General features: G+C 43.5%; 2 non-coding genes across 2 annotated transcripts; one reads left to right on the top strand and one right to left on the bottom strand.

Annotated features, from left to right (window-relative positions):
* The first annotated feature begins 4,527 nt into the window (after positions 1-4,527).
* On the top strand, positions 4,528-4,610 carry TRNAL-CAG (transfer RNA leucine (anticodon CAG)). The gene has a single exon. It is a non-coding gene; the product is annotated as a tRNA-Leu (tRNA).
* A 5,320-nt stretch (positions 4,611-9,930) lies between these two features.
* Positions 9,931-10,003, bottom strand: TRNAT-UGU (transfer RNA threonine (anticodon UGU)). The gene has a single exon. It is a non-coding gene; the product is annotated as a tRNA-Thr (tRNA).
* Between the last annotated feature and the right edge of the window lie 2,412 nt (positions 10,004-12,415).

Below are 12,415 nucleotides of genomic sequence, written 5' to 3'. Positions count from 1 at the left end.
CAACGGAACTGAAGGGGCCACTGAAAAAATGACCTGGCAGCTTTTATAGAAAAATCTTCACACAGAAAATTGGCCTATCATGGCAGACTGTGGGGTTTCAGCAAGTAGCACAAGGAAGGGCCATGTGAAAAAGTCCTACCAGTCATTACAAAAAGAAAATCACCATTCTAATTCAAAAGTGGCAGGAGAAATTCAAAGGTCCCGTTCACATGAAAAACAGGAGTTTCAAACATTGTCACCAAAATGGCTTCGCATGTGTCTTTGCAGCTTAAGGCAAGACATGATAAAAATATTTCCCAGCTAACATAGGGAGAAGACATAGTTTGTGTTGACAAGATGTAATGTATATTATGCTTCACATGCAAAATACCGGCAAACATTTCAAAAGAAAAGCCCACTTTGTTTCCATGAAAAGTTCCTGTAGGCCTTGTGGGGCAACTGTCACAAAGGACTCCCCCACCGAAAGCCTAACTTCCATCCCAGCTGTTTACAACTGCAATAAAGTGGCCACTAAGGGTGTTGAAAACAAAACTTCCCCCGGACTGGGAGTCTCTGAAAACTCATTTATGTGCAGACAGGTGACCTAGCCAGTGCATGACCTGAATGTAGGGGGGAGGTATGAACGCAGGGGCTGCAATCAAGGCCGAACCCTGAACAAAATACAGGAAAATAGAAGCTTTCTTGATTGAAATGGTGGTCCCCTACAGATAAGAGGACAGCAGTGGGGATCTCTGTGTTGGCCGGTGCATCCCAGGTATTTACGATCTGCAGTCTATACTTCAAACAACAAAGGGACTAATACAAAAAAAACTCTGGTCACAGGCTGGCCCAGAGTGGCAAATGGCCTGGAGACCAGAGAGCTACAATTTGCATAACAGGAAGATTTGCTTTAATTTAAAAGTACTATTATCATTTAGGCATTTTTCTCAGCGACAATAAATTGTACTGCCTTCATGTTCATGTCATTGTTCAGATAATTTCCAGGCGATTTTGTTGAAATAAAATTCATCCACCTGCAACTTAGGGGATTGTAATGAACGGCTAAAATGTGTACTTGGCTGCTCTGAACATGTTCTGAATTTGAGTGTTGGCAAACTGGCAGAGGGTAAAATTAGGAATGTGCGGAGTAAATTGCATGTTCCTAAGGATTATGCTTTTTGTAAAAATGGCGGAAAATTGAAAAACGATCATGCAAAATGGTGCAGGAGACAAACAGATTGTGTGCGGCAGCAATGGCCTTTACTTTCATTCGGGGCAGGGAGGCACAGCACAAAACTGCCGCATCTCTGCCCACAGAAGACTGACAGTTCACCACCACTAGGTCCGGGAACCTTGTTGGGGGTGTGCAGACCGCCGCACGGCATCCTGTCTCCTTTTTTTGTATCCCATTCTTTTTCAAGCTCTGAACATGGAGCATTTTCTGTTTCACCGCTGGTTAGACCGGGTTAACTCAGAGGGCTTGGATGGCCAACCACAGGCTAAAACGGCCGATCGCAGGTCGGGAGCCGGACCAGGCACTCGCCTTCCATATTTTCTTATTTTTGATGCTCCGATCACAGAGCGAGCCTCCTTCTCCCCCAGGCAGGCTGCACAGATGCTGCAGTGAAGCAGCAGCCCTGTGCCACCTCAACTGTTTCCAACTTTTATCACAGCGTTTCCGTAGCTCACCGACTTGGCATCCTGGGCATGCATCATAGGGGCACTGACTCTCCATGACCTACCAACAAGGTGGTCTCCCACAATCGGATTGAGTGCGGCGCCGATGACCGCCAGATGAAAGCCGCATCAGTGGTGGTAGGACGACGGGCAGCCAACACGGCAGGCTCGTGAAACCTTTGTCCCCATTGTTGCGGCTGGACCTGCGGTCATGCAGGCTAGTCGGACCATCGCTGGGGGCACCCAGTATACGCATTCACAGAGACAGGTGTGGGCTGGCTCACAGGTACACAGGCCAACCCAAGGGCTGAAGGGGGCACCCAGCATATGCACACACAGTTCCCGCTGCAGGGATCACCCTGTTCTCCCTGGCCACACAGACTTACATGGCAGTCATGGTCACACGACTGCATCGTGGCCTGGGGGCACCCAGCGCATGCACAAGGATCTGGATCCATTCAGATTCAGTGGTGCTGCAGGGGCTGTGCTCACACAGCATCATCCTGCAGGGGAGACAGAGTTGACATGCAGGGGCTCTGCCTGGAACACAGGGAGTGGGGACAGAGTTCCCTCACAGGGGCTCTGCCATCATGAAGGGCTTTGCACAGGCAGGCACTCTGCCTGGAAGGCCGCGCTGGCGCAGAGCAGAATAACACGCTGCAGGCAGGAGTCTGGAGGTCTTGACTGACGAACGAGAAACTGCATGTCCCTTTTATTGGGTTACCAATGAAATGTATGCCTCAAGAAACCTATGGGGCATGTACCTGGTCACTCTACACGAGAAAAAATCTCTTCTTAATTATTCAATATTGATCAGGAGAGTATTACTTCATTTAAATCAAAATTTCAAGAAACAGAAAAAACACTTTGTAAATCTCTTTTACAGACAATTGTATTCTTAGTTCATACAATGTTTTTGACAACCTGAATTACAGCATTCATTAAACAAAATAGTTTTACACACTAAGATTTTCATCAAATAAAAAAGCAACAGTTCTTAGCAGAAAATAATGTCATTCAGAAAGAATTCTGCAAAATGTGCTGAATTTATAGTTTTAAGTGTCAATTCAACAGAAAGGTTTTTTTTCCCCACACAATCACAATCACATGTTGTTAATCCACTAGGCGTTTCGGGGTTATCTTGACCCCTTCTTCATGTGCTGATGTGATTTGTATTATTTTCACTATTTCGTAAAACAAATTTCAAAGAAAACAAAGATTTGTACTAGGTTTGTCTCTGTAGCATAGTGAACACCAATATATCATGAACAAATTTTGAGACACCCTAAGAGTGAATTTCACTGACCTTGGAAGTATCCAGGGTCTATATAGCCATCACTGACTCTCGTGTCACTTCTGATTCTTGCCACTGGTTGATAATTGCTGGTAGTCTGGTATTGTAACCATCCTCAATGGTCCTGTCCCAATGGCCTAGCAAAATGTTGCACCCACTCTATGAAGAAGGAATAATCGCATGCCCAAATTATCAAAACCTGCACTCAATACTGCCTCCCTGCACCCAGCGCTCACTAAATCCAATGGCTAAAATAAATGCCTCAAGGAAAACTTACCCACAGCTCGAGACTTTCCAAAAAGCAACTCGGGAACGGCGAATCAGCTGCAAACACAGCCTCCCGTCCCGCGGTGCGTTTGTATTAGATATTTCAATGTGTCACATGATCGTAACTCGGATCACGTGACCAGGAAACGTACGTTTCTTGAAGGACTATCGCCCCAATTTCTCTGCCCCAACGTGGTATATCTACCTAAAAAACACCACGTTTGCTATATGTAATATTATTGCCGCTATTACTCATACAAAAGGGCTTGATGTGTAATGAAGGACACAGTCCCTGTACCGTTGTGCCGCCTCAAGTGATCACAAAGTGATCACGTGATGACGTGTCTGTGATGAGACACGCCATCAAGGGATTTATGTGCCGTCTGTTATTGTTATAGCTGCGCCTCCTGTTAAAGATAAGTGTGAAAGTCTACTGCTGAGATATATTACTGCTGAGATTCAATACAGGTTCTCAGTTTGGGAAGATCACATAATGAACGCCAATTCTCTTATTACGTTCACGGGCAAGCTCTTCCTGCTTTGTATCATGGTAAGTAAAAATTCATATTCTACTGACATATATCCGAAATGATGCTCACTATGGAGCACCATGTCCTAATTAAGGGTAGATCATCTAGTGAATATGAACAGAATCAACTCTAAGCTATGAACATATATTGGGTTAATCACATGCTGCACGGACACGTGGTACCGCACAAGCATTAAGCAGGGACTTGTCATTTCTTAAAGGGGAGCACACCACAGTGCTGATCAGATTCCCACATACCTCACCAGTCTCCCCCATCCCTTATCAATGCCCTTCAGACAATGAAGGGGCTGTGTCCTGAGACACCTGGCAAGTAATACGATTCCTTGAGTAATACGAATACAGACAATCCTCAAAAAATATATTAGGGCAACTATTAAGATCACTCTGCGTTCAACAGGCTCCTACTGATTGGTTGTCGCTACCTTTTCTTGTTATGCAATAGAAAGTTACTCATTAGAGAAACTGGATCCTATTCTTTGCTTCTGTACATTACACCTATTTGTATGTGCAATGAAGTGGTGAGAGATGCAAAGAATGGAAAATAACATAAAAAGACGTGTGCAAACTCATCTGCGTGGATCACCATTATAACCATGCGAGGCAAATGATACTGTTCAAATATGTGTTAATTTGTGAGTTATTATGATTCCAAATCCCAAGATTATCAGTCATTTCATCAGTAATTAAAAGAATTGCAAAGGAGTGACTTGACATTAGTACGTGTTGATAACTACAGACCTTTCCATCTCTTCGTCGGTTCGTCAGGATGGCCGAGCGGTCTAAGGCGCTGCGTTCAGGTCACAGTCTCCTCTGGAGGCGTGGGTTCGAATCCCACTTCTGACATGAATTATTTTATAGTCTTAATAGTGTCTGCATCCAGAAACACAATTATGTGCAACATTGTTGTCGGCTCTTCCTAGAATAGTTGTTTTCTAATGCCTCGTGAAATAGATTGTAAATGAACTTCTTTAGAAGAGTGAATAATATTTACTTTCTGTCATTTTGAATCAGGTTGGGAATAGTTGCAGCTTCACTCTAAATGGCTCATGCCACAAGTCATGTGAATTTTGAAACATTATTGTCTTTCTATCCCTGTGGCATATTTTCTGTGTTAGTCTCAACATAAGCAGGCCCTCCATTTACAATTGCACACTTTCATATTCACTCTCCCTATAGATATCCACACTAACACGTTCAAATGCTATCTTAAAAAACACAATAAGCTTACAAACTAAGCAGTGGTTAAAGTGAGCAGAAAAGGTCGGCAGTGGCTACCACTACTTTCATTTTGTACTGTTAACAGTTCTACTACTTTTGTAATCATTTTAATCATTCCGGAACTGTTCTTTGTGAAGTTAAATCACATTTCTCTACTTTACAATCCAATAGCAGTAAAGGCTAAACTGAAGTATGTTTCAACTTGATTGGCTGTCAACCAGTAATGAAAAATGTGTTGTATGTTGCTCCTTTCCTGCCTACTCTTTTCCCCGCCAGGGTCACTGTTCCACTACTTTTTTGGATGCACTTCTACCACTGAAACTAAGCCACCTACACATGGCTATTGTACGCCCCTCACACCTTCTTCTTACACTGATTGCTTAAGGTCTACGATATTCCTGGATGCTGCCCACCCCCACACAAGTTAACCCTTTTTCACAATCAAGGGTGGAACATTGTGCTTTTGAGGATGCTGATCTGTGCGCCCGGGCCATTGATCACTGACAATCCTCCAAGTTTTTGGAGGAGGTGAAGGCACTGGTGAGGTCTTAGAAGTAGAAGAGGACAGAGGCAGGGGAGGGAGGTCCTCAAATGGACAACCCCAGAGATACATTGGAGGGGCAGGTAGACATGTCCATCATGTGGTAGGAGGGGACTGCTGCAGCTAGAACCCTGGAGGAGGTGTTTGGAATGGAGGAAGTTCACAAAGCAGGGTGAGGATACTGCTGCAAATGAGGGGGGATGACTGCCTGGAGAAGACTTAAGGGGGGTTGATCAGCCTGCGAAAGTGCCACAGCAGAAGGTATACCTACTTGATTGAGAGGATGAGAGGCATACATAAGAAGAGGTGGCGGTAGTATATGTGCCTCTTCTAGCCATAGAGGAGAGGGAAAGCCTGGAGTTGCCTGCAGAGTGGTGACCTGAAACACACCATAACACATTACACAGAATGCTTAATAGTGGTACTATTTTATCCTGCCATGAGGGAAGACCACCCACGTGAGAGGATCTTGAGGTCTTCTGCATGGTGTAGGGCTGTGAGAAGAGGCTCAAGTGGGACAACAAGCCAAGCAGCTAGGGGGGGCATAGCCTAGGGATTATGCCCATGAGGACTCATGTGCACAGGTGGCACAGAAGGGTGCTCCAAGCACACGTGTCCTCAAAGGCTTGTAACAATGCAGCAACCACTATGTGGCAAACCAACTTCTGGTGCACCAGTAGTCCTGGTATGAATATCAGTTTCTAAACCATCAATCAGCCCCACACCTCCAGTACACGAGAAGGGATCCGAACAGATTGGAAGAATAAGCAAATTATAAACCTCCTTGTCCAGTTTTGGTAACGTGGACAGAATGGCAGGCTTATATCCGAAAGGATTTGGGTCATTGATTAGTTGCAACACAGCAAAAATACAATTATTACCCAATGATAAAAGGGACTGTCCAGTCAAGGTGTATAAAAATATCTACTTTATTATTATCAACAACAGACAGTTCTAGCAACATTATGAAATACAACTCACCCTGTAAAGGAATGCAGAGGACAGAGAGTTTCAAAGAAGGAAAGGGATTCACTCTGGATATTGACAGGAGGGTGGTCGGTATAGTAAATAATCGCAACAGTTCAAGGACACTTGGCTTGAGCACAAAGGAAGCAATGGGTCTTAAAATGTCTCTAGAGGCCTTTGGAGAAGGACCAGGGGGACAGAACCACAATGTCCCTTGTGCTTGTAGATGTTCTTGGTGCTCGACTGGGTGGAGGCAGTTTTAGGGTGCTTTGCAGCTTCTGTGACAGAGTTGGAGACGGGAGACAGCTGTGGTTATCAGGTGGCAGGCAGTTCAATGAGCGCATCTGGACGGATGGCTGCAGGCTGGCCTACGCGGCAGCTCGGGATCAGGAATCATTATCTGGATGGTGGTTCTGAAGCACTGGTCGAGGCGTCTCAGAAGGGTTTAAGGGACTGCAGCATTGCAGTCGGTTGCCGCTCGAGGGACTCGACTGGCTTGAAATTGTCCTGTAAGGCAGACTTCAGTAGATGCTTGTCAATGCACTTCTCCTAGCTTCTTCACTGGGCATGTGTCGTCCTTTAAGGCAGACAGCCCAAAGCTGAGGATTGTATTTCAGGCATATGCCTTGTCCTTGGTTTAGAGTTCAGAGAATCTCTGTCATTTCCCACCTAGGAAGGTTGCTGCAGAACCTAGCAGGGCACGCTGTGTGCTGGCTGGGTACTAGTTCTGTAGCTGCTGGAGGGTCCTCTGGATTCAGTATCTCCCACTGTTCCCTGGGAGATGTTTAGGGGAGGGATCTTGCTTCCCTCTTGGAAGTCCGGGCCATCCTTCACTTGCGGAAGATGTAAGGCAGACTGTACCTTCAGCAGATCTATTTGATTACTGTGCCCAAATTTCTGGGACCCCCAAATATGTTGACTTTTATTTTTATGTTGACCCACTTTTCACCCCATATATTTGCAGGGGGAAGCCCCTGCAGCACCCCCTACATGTATTAAATACTATACCAATCTCCCCACAATATATATATATATATATATATATATATATATATATATATATATATATATATATATATATATATATATATATATATATATGGGGTTTAAAGGGGGGTCGACATTTTAAAAAAAGGTCAATATTTTGGGGGATGCAGTAATTGTATAATCCCCCTTCAACTAGGCTCCAATGATGAGTTCTTCTTTCTTCTTCTGGTGAAGCTGTCAGATGATCTGCCAAAAGAGAGGCTCAGCCCTCTTTTAAAGCCAAATGGACCACATGGATTGGTATAGGGTACGTCTGCCTTAATGATCTAATCCTGGGTCCTCACATGTATGCGTGAGGTCATAACCAGAGTGCTTTGCAACAGAAAAGGTAAAGGGGTAGAAACATGTACTACAAAGTCCCACCCATCATCTCTGTCTGTTTTGGATCAAAGCGTCCCTCTGGTTAATGGAGCTCTCCCTTGAAGATGCGGCGGGACCAGACTTTCTGGCTCCAGCAAACCACATACTTGTATCTTCTTAATGGGGTCGCCCTGTGGGGATGAGTACTGTAAACACGCAATCCCAGCCATGACATTTCACTGTCAGTCGATACTGAGGGCTGGAGCTAGCATTCGGTTGACACAGTGCATATGAAAGGTTTGTAGAGTTTCCTGTCTCCTTTGTTAGCCTCTGCAGTCAGGCCCCATCTGGGCCTGGTTGATTTATTCTCTGATTAGTATGTTGTACCTGTGATATATATATATCCCCCAGCCCAAAAACCGCCCTCCAAATCAGAGTATTTCACCCGTTTTTATTACATACCGTTTGGGTGAATTTACACGGAATTTGAAAGAAAATGCAACTTTTACATGTGTCATTTTGCAGCAACATGTTTTAAACTTTCCACTCAGTTTTCAATTGTATGCTCTTAGTAATCCATTGCTGGGGATTGTTAGTATCTATGCATTGTTGCTTTAGTGAGAAATTGTATTTACCGTAAAGTTTTAACCGCACATTAATTATTTATTTGTCCATTTCCTAGTGTCATTTCATAACATTACAAGGGGTTTAAAATCTGTTTTCCACTCTTATTTGGTGAGGGAAGGTCAGATTTTGATTCTGTTTTCTGCATCTTATTCCTGATTACCTGCTGTGTCTTGCTATCCATTCGTGAAAAACTGGATAAAAAGCCACACAGTTTGCAATTAGTTTTGTATGGTATCACATGAATAAACCCAATAGATTCAAGTAATCAACAGTGCACAGGACCATTTTCCCACACATTTTCATAATGCCTTTGCCCCATAAAATAAGCCGGTATATAATGTTCATGATGGCTGTGCATGTCCACGTAGCCTGCACCAATATATGCCAATATTACCATATAAGGTCTGTCTGCAAGTAAACAATTATATGTCACAGAAGGAAAGTCTATCCCGACTGGCTATATCAAAACAGGCCAGTGTACCACATAACCACACTCATGTTTGCTTTTACCTTTGTTGCAATGTATACATATGCCATGACACACACAGAATATATTGGTCAAACTGGAGCCACCTATGTAAGCCAGTTTAGCCATGTAATGACACTCATTTTTTGCTTTACCCCTGATACCAAGTAGAAAGTAACAAATGCCATGCCACAAAAAGAAAGTAAATGCTCACTGACACCATAGGCCAGACTAGCCACATGATAACACGTATCATGCTTGCTTTACCCTTGATGCCAAGTAAAACATGACATGCCACATTATGAAAGTAAATGCTGTGCAAACAAAGCACGTGGGTGGACTGTGCTGCCTGCCACTCAGGCGAGGTATCCACACCCTTCCACCCATAGTAATGGGGCTCCACTGTTCCTTTTTTTCAAAATGTTGTATAGTCTATTAAAGTTCGTCTTGCTGTGACAATAAATGTGGTTTAAACATTATAAAATGGTGCCTGTATATAAAAAATATTGGCAAGTTTGGTAGAGTGCGAAATTTTCCATTCCTGTCATTCACCAAGGTTGTGTTCTTGAACTTCACTGGTATTTTTCCGTTTGTGTTTGATAATGAACTTTGCTGCAAGTTACATAATTATTTAATTTTCAAGTTGTTTTGTTCGTTATGATAAAACGTGTCTGAAATGTGTTTCACGCTTTATTTATTTATGGACTTCATGGATTATCGGCAATATGATATTCTCTTCTGCTGTTCAATTTTTCATACAATAGTAGTATTTATTGCATTGCAGTAACGTAATGGACTATCAGTGGCTCACCATTTCTGGGTGTTCCATCGCTATTGCATACATGGAAGAGTTCAATGCGCTTCGAAAAGCACACCCCAATTATCATGCTGTTTTTGTATTACTGGAATGTTTCCATGTGTGCAATTAGGATACTCTTTGAGTGTTCTATACTGTTTAAAATATCAACCGCCACCTGAAAAAAAGACAAAACTACAACAGGCCCCAGCGAGATTTGAACTCGCGACCCCTGGTTTACAAGACCAGTGCTCTGACCCCTGAGCTATGGAGCCAGACATTAGAGTCTGTCAAACAAAAAAACCTGACAACATGAATGTTTTACCTCACAGTACATGTTTTACTGTTTATTTAAGAATGCAAGAGTTGCTTCAAAAGAGCAACATAAGGGCCTCATTACAACCTTGGTGCTAAGTGCACCAACTTTACCACCATGGTGTAAACTCCGTTTACACCATGGTGGATGGCGGATTTACCGCCCCATTCCAAGGTGAGTGGGGCGGTAAATCCCCATTTCCCATTTTCCCTTCCCCATTCCCATGTTTGCCCCATAGGGCATAATGGGAGTGGGGGAGGCGCTAATTACGCCGCCGTAAATTACGGCGGCGTAATTAGCACCATGGCAGGTTAGCGCCATGGATTTTAACGCCTGCTAAAAGCAGGTGTTAAAATCAGAATCAGGCGTTAAGGGTTAACGGTGGCGTTAACCCTTAACGCCTGAGTTGTAATGAGGCCCCATGTGTGTGAGCCAAACCAAAGACAAGAAAGAGAAGGGAGGAAACGGGCTTTGGCACTCAGTCACAACCTTTGCTGACTTTATGGTGTTCTGTAAATCATTCAGTAGTTATAGCATTCAGATCTGTGCTGGCCACGAAAAATGTACACTCATTTATGTATTACAACTTTCTACTTGCAACCATTTCTGACTGAACAGCCTTTATACTAAAACTTGGAACAAAGGGAAAGGGAAGTGGTATTTAAAAATGTGAGGAAGGGAGTGAAAATGTGCAACACCGGGCTGTTAAAAGGTTTTGAATAAAAAGCAGAGTCTGCAAAATAGGACAGTAATGACACGTAGACAGCCTGACACTGAAATGATGCCATGGCAGTATAGCTAATCACGAAGTACCATTCACCAGACCGCATAGTGTATCTGTTCAGTGGGCAGTTAGAATCTCTTCTTCTTTCTTACATGTGTGCACAATACTTTCCAGCTTCTTCTTCATCTCACTTCACCGTTCTTTTCTTCCCAGCAGAATAAGATCGGCTTTCCCAGGCAGGGTCATGATATGTCCAAGAAAAGTTTTTTGCACTTTAAAATTACCACAGTAGTGATTTGGCACAGTGCAAAGCGTAGTTACAGAACATACCATGTAGCAATCTCTCTTCCCAGTTGTGATTTACAACCTCAAATCTCCATGACAAACACATCTGCTTTAAAGAGTGGCCTGGGACCATTTGAAGAATCGCACCAGTTTCAATTTATAATCCTGAAAAAAGATTAACATGGACTACATGGATGAGATAGATACGCCCTTACTACAGGCATCTGAGTATAGTGGACAGACTGATCTCTTCATCCTTCGAATGCCAGTAAATTCAGAGTTAGTAAAATGGGTAATAACCTGCTAAGAGATAGCGCTTTGAATTACTTGGGCATGTGCTACCATAATTATGATTGTCTCGCTAAAAAAAGCAAATGGATCTCTTTGAACTCAGAGCGGTTGCCCTGTGGGGTGTAATCAAAGGCTCCAAACCAACGGAACTGAAGGGGCCACTGAAAAAATGACCTGGCAGCTTTTATAGAAAAATCTTCACACAGAAAATTGGCCTATCATGGCAGACTGTGGGGTTTCAGCAAGTAGCACAAGGAAGGGCCATGTGAAAAAGTCCTACCAGTCATTACAAAAAGAAAATCACCATTCTAATTCAAAAGTGGCAGGAGAAATTCAAAGGTCCCGTTCACATGAAAAACAGGAGTTTCAAACATTGTCACCAAAATGGCTTCGCATGTGTCTTTGCAGCTTAAGGCAAGACATGATAAAAATATTTCCCAGCTAACATAGGGAGAAGACATAGTTTGTGTTGACAAGATGTAATGTATATTATGCTTCACATGCAAAATACCGGCAAACATTTCAAAAGAAAAGCCCACTTTGTTTCCATGAAAAGTTCCTGTAGGCCTTGTGGGGCAACTGTCACAAAGGACTCCCCCACCGAAAGCCTAACTTCCATCCCAGCTGTTTACAACTGCAATAAAGTGGCCACTAAGGGTGTTGAAAACAAAACTTCCCCCGGACTGGGAGTCTCTGAAAACTCATTTATGTGCAGACAGGTGACCTAGCCAGTGCATGACCTGAATGTAGGGGGGAGGTATGAACGCAGGGGCTGCAATCAAGGCCGAACCCTGAACAAAATACAGGAAAATAGAAGCTTTCTTGATTGAAATGGTGGTCCCCTACAGATAAGAGGACAGCAGTGGGGATCTCTGTGTTGGCCGGTGCATCCCAGGTATTTACGATCTGCAGTCTATACTTCAAACAACAAAGGGACTAATACAAAAAAAACTCTGGTCACAGGCTGGCCCAGAGTGGCAAATGGCCTGGAGACCAGAGAGCTACAATTTGCATAACAGGAAGATTTGCTTTAATTTAAAAGTACTATTATCATTTAGGCATTTTTCTCAG

Source organism: Ambystoma mexicanum (assembly GCF_040938575.1).
Source record: "Ambystoma mexicanum isolate Mex_15411 chromosome 12 unlocalized genomic scaffold, UKY_AmexF1_1 Mex_chr12_unloc.1, whole genome shotgun sequence".
NCBI classification, from domain to species: Eukaryota; Metazoa; Chordata; class Amphibia; order Caudata; family Ambystomatidae; genus Ambystoma; species Ambystoma mexicanum.
The sequence above is the reverse complement of the archived record's forward strand: the minus strand, read 5'-3'. Positions and strand labels throughout refer to the sequence as shown.